The sequence below is a fragment of the Cryptomeria japonica genome, chromosome 2 (genome assembly GCF_030272615.1).
Source record: "Cryptomeria japonica chromosome 2, Sugi_1.0, whole genome shotgun sequence".
Classification (NCBI taxonomy): Eukaryota; Viridiplantae; Streptophyta; class Pinopsida; order Cupressales; family Cupressaceae; genus Cryptomeria; species Cryptomeria japonica.
In genome coordinates this window covers 232527767-232541549 of record NC_081406.1, presented here as the reverse complement: position 1 = coordinate 232541549, position 13783 = coordinate 232527767, and positions in this window count along the sequence as shown.

The window sequence follows — 13783 nt, the reverse complement described above, 5'->3', positions numbered from 1 at the left end:
CATAGTCCCATATCTGCCCGACCAACCCCACAAACTCTCCCACTACCACGGCACTATCAATGGTCTGCTCCCAATCAACCACATCCTGTTGCCACCATGCATATAGGCACGCTCCCTGAGGAATACCCTGCTGGCGCCCGAACTGCCTCAAAACTTGGGTCACCACAAACCGCTCAATCACGAACGGGGTCCTCCCAATCAGGTACCTGGTCATAAATACAAAGGGCATCTCCAGCCCATCCTCAGCCCACACCTCGCATCCTATATACGGTCGCCAGGTGACCGTATCAATGTCATCAAGCACTCTCCTCCAATGCTCTAGTTTGCCCAGCTTACGCTGGACAACTAGACCCCTGTAGCCGTAGGCATATGCACATCCTATGGGCTTGTCCCTGTCTGCTAGTAGCCTCGCTGTTGGAATGTGCTCCCAGCACCATACCTGTAATAAGGTCACGCTAGCTGACAAACTGCCGTAACCGAGGTATACTACCTCATGCAGACCCCTGTATAAATGAGCCAACATAGCTGACCCCCATGCAAACCTTCGGCCCTAAGTGACCATCTCCTCCAAAACCAGCCCCCATCCCACCGAGAATCCCTTTGACCTGCGATCAGGACAAAGGAATCCACCAATGAACCCTGCTAGTATGGATGGCAGCGGTGCATAATCTAAGTCCAAAAACTCCTGCCATGGGATCTCATAGCCGCATATGGTATCATCATGAAAAATACAACGTAGCGCCTCTGTACCACCCTCCTCTGACTGCTCATAGGGTAGTAGTGCCCCTACTACAGGGATGCACAGAATCCGGTAATAGTCCTCTAGGGTGACTGTCATCTCTCTCGTGGCAAAGTGGAAGGTGTTTGTATCACTATGCCACCTCTCCGCAAGTGTTGTCAAAAGCCCCCGGTTCACAGTGAACCGAGGCATATCCAAGAGAGAAGTCAATCCACATCTCTCAATAATATCAAGATCAGCCTGCGACAATCGTGGTATCAATATCCACGGTCTGGGAAATCTCTCCCACGACTGAACCACGCCCAATCGCTCCTGTCAACAAGCAAATCAAATCCAATATTAGTTTCCACATCAAAACAAAGATATCAAAATCAAACTTACATCAACAACATGAAACAATTTGCTCATCTATATCAAAGTTCAAAATCCTATCATTTCATATCAACTTGTAAAACAACTCAAGTTCTCAAAAACCATATCAAAACTTGTAACACAACTCAAGTCTCCATAATCACATAAACTTGTAAAACAAATCAAGTTTCCCACCCATATCAGCTTGTAACACAACTCAAGTTTCCAACCCATATCAGCTTGTAACACAACTCAGGCTTCACACATTGAACTTGAAACAAAACACGCAAACAAATCATATTTTTATCCAACACAACACATTGATATCTATACATAACTTGGAAAATCGCAAATCAAACAAGTTATATCAACACTCATATTGGACAAAAGCATAAAATCATGACAGACAGACCAAAACAAATTTTCAAATCAGCTCATCTCGCAAAAAATTTTCCAATGCGCTAAAACAGATATCCAATGCGCTAAAAAACCCCCACGCGCTAGGCTATCTTTCCTACGTGCTATTCTTTTTACCCTATGCGCTAGACTGACCCTACATGCTAAAATTTTCTTCCCATGCGCCACTTAACCTACCCTATGCGCTAGACTGACTCTACATGCTAATCTACACCTTCTAGGCGCTACCCATTTGGCCCTATGCGCTAGGTTAACCCTACGCGCTAAACTCCCTTACCTATGCGAACCCCTGTGACCCCTATGCGCTAGGTCTAACCTACACGCTAACCTATTGACCTGACGCGCTACCCGACGGCTGCCATGCACTATTCTACCTACATGCGCTAGCCTATTTCTTTTATGCGCTATCTTATCTATTTCGGACGCGACCCCTAAAATTCGACTTGATGCGCTACTTCAAACTTCATATGCGCTAATCTACGCCCTAGACGCGCTAAAACGTTAAGCCCGAACTTTGAAAATCAAAAAGCGACTAAAAACGACAAAATGAAAAGTCAAAAAAGGGTAAAAAATGTTGACTTACTAGTGGTCCACGCGATGTAGGTCTCCAGTACCTCCAAACGCGCTCGAAACGGTGTCTATGATAAGGAATAGGCATTTTCTCTGCAGACCAAATTCTCTTTCTTCAAAGTCAACAAAGCACAAATGAATCTAATTCAAGCCCTTTTTCCCTTTTATAAGAGGAAAATGAAATTAGGGTTAGCCAAATTCACTATACCCATTTAATGAATAAATCATTTTATTCAATTAAATCCCCCCTATCCACTTTTAATTAAATTCAAATTTAATTAAATAGTTATCTTAAATTGAATAAATCTAATTTATTTAATTTCCCCAAATTGCAACCAAATTGAATGAAATACTTTATTTCAATTAAATCCTATTATCCCTCCATCCACTTGCAAAATCCCAAACCCCTTTCTAATCCCTTCTAGAATCTTCTAATCGCTTCTAATTAACCTAACCCCTCCTCTAAACTTTGTCACATCCCTAAGCAAAGGGAAGTCACTTCTCAAAACCTCAAAGTCTTTGATAACCATTAAAGGCTTTCAACCTTCAACCACTTAATTCCTCAAAGTCTTTGATAACCATTAAAGGCTTTCAACCTTCAACCACTTAATCCCCAAAGTCTCCAATAACCATTAATGGTTAACTCAAACCCTCCTACATGGTTAAAACATTTGTTTTGACTCAACCTTCACCCAACCCAAGGGTCTCACCAGGCCTTTAATGCTTTGACCATGATTATCTCTTAATCATTTGCACAAAGGTTTATCCTTGGATTAACTCTTAATCCATTGGGTAATCCTAATTTAAACTTGACCCTTAGCCTCTAGATAGCCATGAGGTCTTCTCAGGCATTCAATGTCTCCAACCCCTTCTCTCAATCCAACCCTATGTTGACACTTGTCACCATTTCATTGGTGCCAATTACAAACATGGATCCCCAACTTTCAAACTCAACCCTTGATTAAACCATTCAATCATGACCATCCATTGCCCTATTCTTGCTATAAATAGAGCTCTCATTCCTCCATAACAATGATCCCTCAAATTTGTAGTATCACACTTATGCTCAAATACATTCAAGCTTTCATATCTCATTTTACACTCATCATTTTAGCCTCTTTTAAATCAGGAACTAGTTTAAATATGCATGTTTAGAATAATTTTTTTATCATTTTAGCTCAATCATAGACTAATATGTCATGTTAGGATAGTATTTATACTAATCTTGTCATCTTATAGCTAGTTTATTGCATTTCTAAGATCATGCATAGCTTAGGATGCATCTCATACTAAAATCTTTCTTAGCATCCCTCGTTCTTGCATTTGCCATCTCTAAACCATTTTGCTCAGTGATCTGAGAGCAAAAACATTGGTTTGAGGGACATTGTGAGATAGAGAACCATGGGACCCACTTTGGGAAGCTGAGTAATATGTCGTTACTCCATAGCTTTCACCAAGAAGTCCTGTGTGTGTGTGTGAACTAGTTTCTAACAATATTTTCACATATTAAATTCTACCAGCCCACTTTTCTCGCATACAGTATCTATTCCAGATCAACATGACACGTTATGGAGATGATTTATTATTATTGTAAATGCATTGAGCTGACATGATGCATCGCATAATGATATATTTGTAATTGATTCTATTGTAATATTCTTTGTAAGATGACCTACACATTTGGTCTCAACTTTCGGTATATATGTAAGATCTCATTTGTGAGATCAATATGAAATTGGAAAAAGGATTGTAATAAGGTATATGCAAAAATAAGCAGAACTATACACGCAAACATCATTTGAAGATTGAAGGAAGGTTTTGAGAAGATAATCAAAGCTTAACCGTTACTGAATCCAGCATATGAAGATGGTTTTGAAGCATTACATTATCATTGGATTTAACCATCCAATTGTAGTCAATGTGACTCCCATTTTGTGATTGTCCAGTGAGCTCTAGGCAGCTGGCCTTTCTGCATGTGTAGACTCCATATTGTGCACACATACTATCTATAGTAGTATCATTTGATTGTGGGTAAGGCTCTCCACCGTGGTTTTTCCCCTTACAAGGTTTCCACGTACAAATATTTGTGTTATGTGTTGTGGATGTTATTGTCTTTCTGTTTCATGCATTAATCTTTATCGATACTACAATTAACTGATAAAATTGTCTACTAGCATAAAGTTTGGTTTACCGGCATTAAGCATTAAGTTTTGGTTAAGTTAATTTTGGTTTGAATTTATTGGACAATTGATTCACCCCCCCTCTCAGTTGTCTCCGGGACCTAAAAATTGGTATCAGAGCCTAGTCCTCTTTTTGCAGAAGTTTAACAGCTTGAGGAGATCCAATGTCTTCTAACTATTTCAGGAAGGACAGTCCTAAACTTGATGGAACCAACTATGGCATATGGAAGATCAGGATGGAGACACATTTGAATTGCATTGGAAATGACATATGGGATGTTACAAAGAATGGTTATACTACTCCTACTCAAGGTCAACCTAATCCACCAAACTTGGCTAAAGATGAGGAAAATGATTGCAAAGCAAGAGAAGCACTTTTGAGCGCATTATCAGATCAACAAATCATGGGATTATCAGATAGATCTACTGCTAAAGCTATTTGGGACAAATTGGAAAAATTGAATGAAGGTGATACCACAGTCAAAATTGCAAAACTTGAATGCTTCTGAGTCAGGTATGAAAATCTGAAAATGGAAGAAGATGAAAGGATTTCTACTTTTATCGAAAGAGTAAATGCAATTTTTTTGGGTATACAATGTAGAGGAGGAACCTTAAGTGAAAATGAGATTGTTTCTAAAGTTTTAATAGCTTTGCCACTGGCATATAAAATGAAAGTTACTGCTATAAATGAATTGAGAACAATGCCTAATGCATCAGTATCTAGAGACACTTTGGTTGGAAAACTTTCAGCTTTTGAACTTGAGGAATTTGGTCATGTTGCAACTATTAAGACAAATCCAGCTTTTAAGGCATCATCATCATCTGCAGCATCATCATAATCATCTGAGAAATCAGATTGGAAAGCGTTTTATGCAAGAGAATTTGAAGAAATCAGAAAGGAGAATGAAGAACTAGAATAGCTTGAAGCAATATTTGGAAGGAAAATGCCTAAAGGTTCAGTTGGAAGTAAGTATGAAGGTAAAGCATCCTTTAAATGTTTCAACTACAATAAGATTGGTCATATGGCTTCTCGGTGTCCTGATAGACATGCAAAATTAAGATAAGTAGCTAAAAGAACATATAAGCCTAACCCTGATTATCAGATATACAAATTTAAGAAGAATTGAGACAAATCTTGTTATTTTGCTGATGAAGGAGTTACTGATTATTCTGATGAGGATCCGACAGACAATGGATGGGTTTTTGTTGCTATAACAGAAGATCAACTGGCACCTATAGTTCAACTGGTAGAGCAAGCCCTGGCAGCTAAAATCGAAGATAAGGATGAATGGATTATTGATTCTGGATGTTCACATCACATGACTGGTGATAAGAGTAAATTCTTAACCTTTCAGGAATACAATGGAGGTCTAGTGAGATTTGGAGATGATAAAGCCTGTCTGATCAAAGGAAAAGGAAGTATATCTTTTAATGTTAAGCACAATACTAATAATGTTTACTATGTTGAAGGCTTAAAGCATAATCTTTTGAGTGTTGGTCAACTAGTTGAAAAAGGATTTCAGTTATAATTCAAGAATGGTAAATGCAAAATCTTAAACAGAACTGGTTTGGAAATTGTTACCGATAATCAAACTAGAGGTAATATCTTTCATTTGAATAACAATGAGAAAGTATGTTTGATTACACATATTGATAAAAGTTGGTTATGGCATAAGAGACTTTGTCACGTAAATTTTGATTGCATTGTGAAAATCAGCACAACTAAGGTAGTAAGAGATTTACCTAAGATTGTTAAACCTCACAATCCGGTATGTAAGGAATGTCAAATTGGAAAGTAAGTTAGAGACACTTTCAAGAGTATTCAAGAGAAATATAACAATGTTCTTGATTTAATTCATACTGATTTATGTGGTCCAGCAAGAACTAGAAGTATACAAGGAGACAAGTATTTTATGCTAATCATTGATGACTATTCTAGAATGTGTTGGGTTACTTTTCTCAGGGAGAAATCTGAAACATTTGGGAGATTCAAACTATTCAAAGTAATGGTAGAGAATGAAACCGGCAAGAAAATAAAATGTTTGAGATCAGATCAAGGAGGTGAATTTACATCTAAGGAATTTAATACATTCTATGAAGTGAATGGGATCAGAAGACAGTTATCAGCACCCTGAACACCACAGCAGAATGAAGTTGTGGAAAGGAAAAACATAACTATTTTAGATGCAGCTAGAAGCATGATATCAGAAGAAAATCTACCTCATATATATTGGAGAGAAGCGGTCAATACAACATATTATACATTCAACAGAGTTCACATCAAAGGTGAAACCGGTAAGACCCCTCATGAACTATGGTTTCGCAATATTCCTACTCTTAAATATTTTAGAATATTTGGAAGTAAATGCTATATTAGAAGAGATGAGTATATTGGCAAATTTGATCCTAGAAGTGATGAAGGAATATTTCTTGGTTATTCATCTAAGAACAAGGCATATAGATCTTTTAACAAGAGATTGTAGAAAATTGTTGAGAGTGAAAATGTGAAGATTGATGAACAGTTTAGAGGCAATTCAAGGTCAATGGACTCTGAACCGGCAATAGAGATAATCACACATGAACCTACTATGAGTACACCGGTACAAAATGTTGATCCAGTTACACCGGCATCATCTGAGGATTCAACAGTCACTAAAGAACAGCAGCAAGTAAAAACACCCCAGTATGTAAGATTGAACCACTCCGAAGATCAGATAATTGAAAATGAATTTCAAGGATTTATGACTAGAGGAAGATTGGAAAATGAAGAGGTGTGTCTTATTTCTCAAATTGAACCTACATCAATTAATGAGGCATGTGAAGATAAATATTGGATTAAAGCTATGGAAGATGAATTGGAACAAATTGAGAGGAATAACACTTGGTCATTAGTTCCCCGACCTAAAGACAAAAATGTAATTGGAACTAAATGGGTTTTCAGAAATAAACTTAATGAAGATGGAAAGGTAATCAGAAACAAAGAAATATTAGTATGTAAGGGATATTCACTAGAAAGAAGGAATTGATTACAATGAAACCTTTGCATCGGTAGCTAGAATTGAGGTAGTCAGACTATTATTGGATTTTGCAGCTCACAAGAACTATAATGTATATCAAATGGATGTTAAATATGCATTTTTTAATGGAGATCATGAAGAAGAAGTTTATATTGAACAACCTGGTGGATTTTATTTGACATACAACAAAGATATGGTTTGCAGGTTAAGGAAAAATTTGTATGGACTAAAGCAAGCTCCTAGAGCTTGGTATGCTAGATTGGAAAAATATCTTTTGAAGCTTGGATACACTAAAGGTAATGCAGACAACAATCTATACTACAAAGTGACTAATGATGACATCTTGTTTATTGAATTATTTATTGATGATATAATCTTTGGAGGAGAAGATGGATTGTGTAAAGATTTTTCTAATAAAATGCAACAAGAATTTGAAATGTCTATCATTGGAGAAATAAAATTCTTTTTAGGATTGCAGATTTCATAGACTAATAAAGGTATATTCTTATGTCAATTTAAGTACCTGAAGGAATTACTAAAGAAATTTGGCATGGAAAACTCCAAACCAGTAAGCACACCTATGACTACAACTGATAAACTATCTTTGAAGGATGAATCAGCAACTATGAATCCAACTAGATACAAGTCTATGATAGGAGGTTTACTGTATTTGACACAAACAAGACTTGATATTATGAATGTGGTATGCATTGTCTCAAGATTTCAGAGTAATCCTAAAGAAAATCATGAATTAGCAGTGAAAAGGATTTTCCGGTACCTACAAGGCACTAGAAATCTTGGCTTATGGTATCTTAGAGATGAAAATTTTGATTTATGTGCATACACAGATGCTAATTGGGCAGGAGATGTAGATGAAAAAAAAAGCACCACTGGTGGAGCATTTTTTCTTGGTAGCAGACTGACTTCATGGTTGAGCAAGAAATAGAGTTGTACATCACTATCAACAGCTGAATCAAAATATGTTACAGCAGCAACTAATTGTACACAAGTATTATGGATTAAACAAATGTTGAAGGACATAAAGGTAAAATGCAAGGAACCTATAACTATTTACTATGATAACATGGTAGCAACTGATATATCTAAGAATTCAGTATTTCACTCAAAAACTAAACATGTTTCTATCAAATTCAATTTTCTGAAAGAGAACGTTGAAGCAAAAGAAGTGAAATTGGTTTATGTGAATACTAAAGAGCAGATTGCATATATTTTTACTAAGCCTTTGCCTAAGGAGACTTTTGAATATCTCAGAGAGCAGCTTGGAGTCCTACCCCCGGTAGAGACTTAGACAGTTGATGTTTATCATCAACCGATAGAATTAATAGAGAAATCTTTTATTCTAGCTTTGATGAGGAGAGCTACTTCTTAGGGGGAGTAGTTGGTATTTTGTAATGAGTTGGTATTCTGTATTTTAATCTGGTTTTTGTATTTCTTTGGCATTTGATGTCAAAGGGGGAGAGATATTATGGAAAACCACATTATCTTTTGGGAGAGATTATTCCTAGGGGAGAGACATTATGCATTTTGATTTCTAGTTAATGATCTCTTTTGGAGATTGTTGGTTTTTGGTTTTTAGCATTTCTGTTTTGGCACTTTGATGGTTTTTCCATCTTGTGTTTCCATCAATGCCAAAGGGGGAGATTGTTGGTATTTTAGATATGTTGATATGGTTTTATCAATGATGTCAACACTTGTCAACACTTGTTAACACTTGTCAACACTTATCGACACTTTGAGATCTTTGGTTATGTTCACCGGCAAGTCAGTGACTTATGCACAATTACCGGTATTTGGTTCACTGGCAGGTTATATTGTTCACCGGCACATGGAATGACTTGGAGACTACTTGGTTATGCCGAAGACAGTATTTGATCACTTGGTTGTGGCGATTTGGTTATTGATCTATTCGGGTTTGCATATTTGTTGTTGCTGGCAAATAGGTCTAGGTTATGCACCGACAAATGTATCTATTCCAGATCAGCACGACACATTATGGAGATGATTTATTATTATTGTAAATGGATTGAGCCGACATGATGCATCGCATAATGATTTATTTGTAATTGATTTTATTGTAATATTCTTTGTAAGCTGACCTACACATTTGGTCTTATCTTTCAGTATATATGTAAGATCTAATTTGTGAGATCGATATGGGATTGGAAAAAGGATTGTAATAAGGTATATGCGAAAATAAGAAGAGCTATACGCGCAGACATCATTTGAAGATTGAAGGAAGGTTTTGAGAAGATAATCAGAGCTTAACTGGTACTGAATCCAATATGTGAAGATGTTATTTTAAGTAGTACATTATCATTGGATTTAACCATCCAATTATAGTCAGTGTGACTCCCATTTTGTGATTGAGCAGTGAGCTCTAGGCAGCTAGCCTTTCTGCATATGCAGACTCCATATTGTACACACATACTATCTGCAATAGTATCATTTGATTGTGGGTAAGGCTTCCCACCATGGTTTTTCCCAACACAGGTTTTCCACGTACAAATATTTGTGTTATGTGTTGTGGATGTTGTTGTCTTTCTATTTCATGCATTAATCTTTACCGGTACTGCAATTAACTAATAAAACTGTCTACCGGCATAAAGTTTGGTTTACCGACATTAAGCATTAAGTTTTGGTTAAGTTAATTTTGGTTTGAATTTATTGGACAACTGATTCACCCCCCCTCTTAGTTGTCTCCAGGACCTAACAACATAGTGTCTGATGTGCGCATCAAAAAAGTCATAGTTAGATTTAGTATTTTGCAAATCCTTTGGCAGAAAGATAGTTAAGAGTGAGCACTAGAAGATGTGTATTTTTTTGTAATTTTTTGTTGAGTATTTTTTTTTTATGATTTTTCCAATCGAGCACATTCTAAAAATTAGGTACCTGTTTGTGCATGAAGCATAAGTTGTACTAAACAAATCGAAAATACAATTTTTTTTAAAAATTGTAAATAATCAAGTGCACTACAATAATATATAAAGTTTTTTAAATTTGGATAAGTATATCAGAAGTTATTCAAAAAATGGTGCACCTATGTCTATGAGAAATATGGAGACACTGGTAAAATAAATTCAATAATAATATGTTATTGTTGTTCAAATTAAAAAAAAAATTATATGGTTAGAAAGCTCAGACGATGGGTGAAAATATGGTGGTAATTTTAGAAATACCCACTTGATGAAATATAAACTTGATGATGACAAAGTTGATAAACCAAGTTGATAAAATAAAACACGTAAAAAATGAGAGAAATGGAGGGAAATCAAACTTTCAAACCATAGCTTTGTCATCCAGGCCTATTTCCAAGCCTAAACAGTCAAAAGTGTGTACGGGGTACTTATGGTTTACAAAGCGCGTATGCGCTCTTTTTACTATAAATAGCGCATACGCACTATTGTATAATATGATATTGTATATAATATGTGTATATACATATAGTATATGTAATATATAATATGTTTATAATATGATATTGTATATATAATATGTGTATTACATATAATATATAATATATATATATATATGTATGTATGTATATATATATGTATATATATATAATATATTAAGTATATATATACACATGTAAGTGTATTGTCTCCCCCTCTCAAATGCATATAAGGTGCCTCTCTCTCTCTCTCTCTCCCTTCTTCCATACTCCATCCCTCTCTCTCTCCCTCCATCTCTTCACTTCTCCCTTCCTCCATACCCCATCCCTCCCTCTCTCCCCTTATCCCTTCCTCCATACCCCATCTCTCTCTCTCTCTCTCTCTCTCTCTCTCTCTCTCTCTCTCTCTCTCTCTCTCTCTCTCTCTCTCTCTCCATACCCCATCCCTCTCTCTCTTCTTCTCTCCCTCCCTCCCTTCATACCCCACTGCAACTGTGTCTGCACTTCTATAGAAGTAAGTGAATTTATTTCTTGTCTGCAACTTCCTCTTTGATTTTTATCATGTATGCTCTCCTAAGAAAATTGACTAATGGATTTGTGTGTGTATATTGAATAGGAGGAATAAGGTTTGAAATTGAACCACAGGTATATTACCGTGACAAACAAGGAAACCTGCAACAATATTCTTCTCGAATGTGTTTTTAATGAGCAGAGCAGATGTGGAAAATAGTGTCAACAAATCAACATGATGAGTCAAAGTACCTGCAATATGTTTTTCAGAAGGAAACGACAGGTAGGAAGAGAAAGAGGGAGAGTAACATAGATGATGTCCTAGAGAATGATAGTGGTGGGTATGCGAGATTTCTCATGTTGTTACACAACGCCTGCCACCTAAAGAAATTAAATTTTGTTGTATGCATGGCAGTGGTAGTATATGATGATCATCACTTGTCAAACAGCTTGGAATGATACATACCCATGAAATAAATCAAGTGTGTAATTCCTATAGTCACAATTGAGATCAGTCTTAGAACCTTGCAAATTTAATAGCATCATATATTTTAGAACTTAGGCAATACTCTTAGGGTTAGGTCAAGCTCTTACACTTGCTTTTTAGCGAAGTCTCATTGTTTGTTCATTTGGAGTCTCGTTGTATGATGTTCTATTCATAACTTTAAATTTAATATATCATTTTATTAGCCCACCATATGACCCGTTAGGTGTCATTAGAGGTTGTAGTGTTTCCTAAGAGGTCATATGGTGTCTTGTGACCCCTTAAGACACCATACAACCTATAACAACACCATATGGTGTCCTAAGGGGTCATAGGATGTCATATGACCCCTCAGGACACCAATGACAAATAACAACAGCATATGGTGTTCTATGACCCCTTAGGACACTATTTGGTGTCGTTATAGGTCCTATAGTGTGCTAAGGGATAATGTAGTGTCATATGACCCCTTAGGACACCCTATGACCCCTTAGATGTTGTTAGGGGTCATATTGTGTTCTAAGGGTCTTATTGTGTCCTAGATTCAATATCTCTTCCTCTCCCTCCCCCTCCTCTCTCTCTCTCTCTCTCTCTCTCTCTCTCTCTCTCTCTCTCTCTCTCTCTCTCTCTCTCTCTCCCCTTCTCCCTTACTCCATACCCCATCCCTCTCTCTCTCGCTCTCTCCCCTTCTCCCTTCCTCCATACCCCATCCCTCTTTCTCTTCTTCTCTCCCTCCCTCTTTCTCTTCTTTTGTAATTACTATAGTCACAATCGAGATCAGTCATATGGTGTCCTGTGACCGCTTAAGACACCATATGACCCCTTAAGACACCATACAACCCCTAAAAACACCATATGGTGTCCTAAGGGGTCATAGGATGCCATATGACCCCTTGGGACACCAATGACCCATAACAACACCATATGGTGTTCTATGAACCCTTAGGACACCATTTGGTGTCGTTATAGGTCCTATGGTGTGCTAAGGAATAATATAGTATCATATGACCCCTTAGGACACCCTATGACCCCTTAGATGTTGTTAGGGGGCATATTGTGTTCTAAGGGTCATATTGTGTCCTGGATTTGATATCTCTTCCTCTCCCTCCCCCCTCCTTCTTCTCTCCCTCTCTCCCTCTCCCTCTCTCCCTCTCTCTCTCTCTCTCTCTCTCTCTCTCTCTCTCCCCTTCTCCCTTACTCCATACCCCATCCCTCTCTCTCTCACTCTCTCCCCTTCTCCCTTCCTCCATACCCCATCCCTCTTTCTCTTCTTCTCTCCCTCCCTCTTTCTCTTCTTCTGTAATTCCTATAGTCACAATCGAGATCAATCCTATAACCTTGTAAATTTAATAGCATCATATGTTTTAGAACTTAGGTAGTACTCTTAGGGTTAGGTCAATCTCTTACACTTTCTTTTTAGCGAAGCCTCATTGTTTGTTCATTTGGAGTCTCATTGTATGATGTTCTATTCATAACTTTAAATTTAATATATCATTTTATTAGCCCACCATATGACCCCTTAGTTGTCATTAGAGGTTGTATTATTTCCTAAAAGGTGTTGTTATAGGTCCTATGGTGTGCTATTTGGTGTTGTTATAGGTCCCTCCCTCCCCCCTCTTCTCTCCCTCTCCCTCCCTCTACCGCTCTCCCTCTTTCTACCTTCGCTCCCCCTCTCTCTCTCTCTCCCTCTCTCTCCTTCTCCCTCATTCGCTCTCTCTCTCTCTCTCTCTCTCTCTCTCTCTCTCTCTCTCTCTCTCTCTCTCTCTCTCTCTCCTTCCCTCCTTCCCTCCCTCCACCCTACTCTCCCTCTCCCATCCTCCATACCCCTTCTTCTCTCCCACCCTCCCCCCTCTTCTCTACCTCTCTACCTACCTCTTCCTCTCTCCCTCTCTCTACCTTCTCTCTCTCTCTCTCTCTCTCTCTCTCTCTCTCTCTCTCTCTCTCTCTCTCTCTCTCTCTCTCTCTCTCTCTCCTTCCCTCTCTACCTTCCCTCCCACCCTCTCTCTCTCTCTCTCCCTCTACTTTCCCTCCCCCTCTCTCTCTCTCCCTCTCTCTCCTTCCCTCTCTCTAACTTCCCTCCCCCCTCTCTATCTCTCTTCCTCT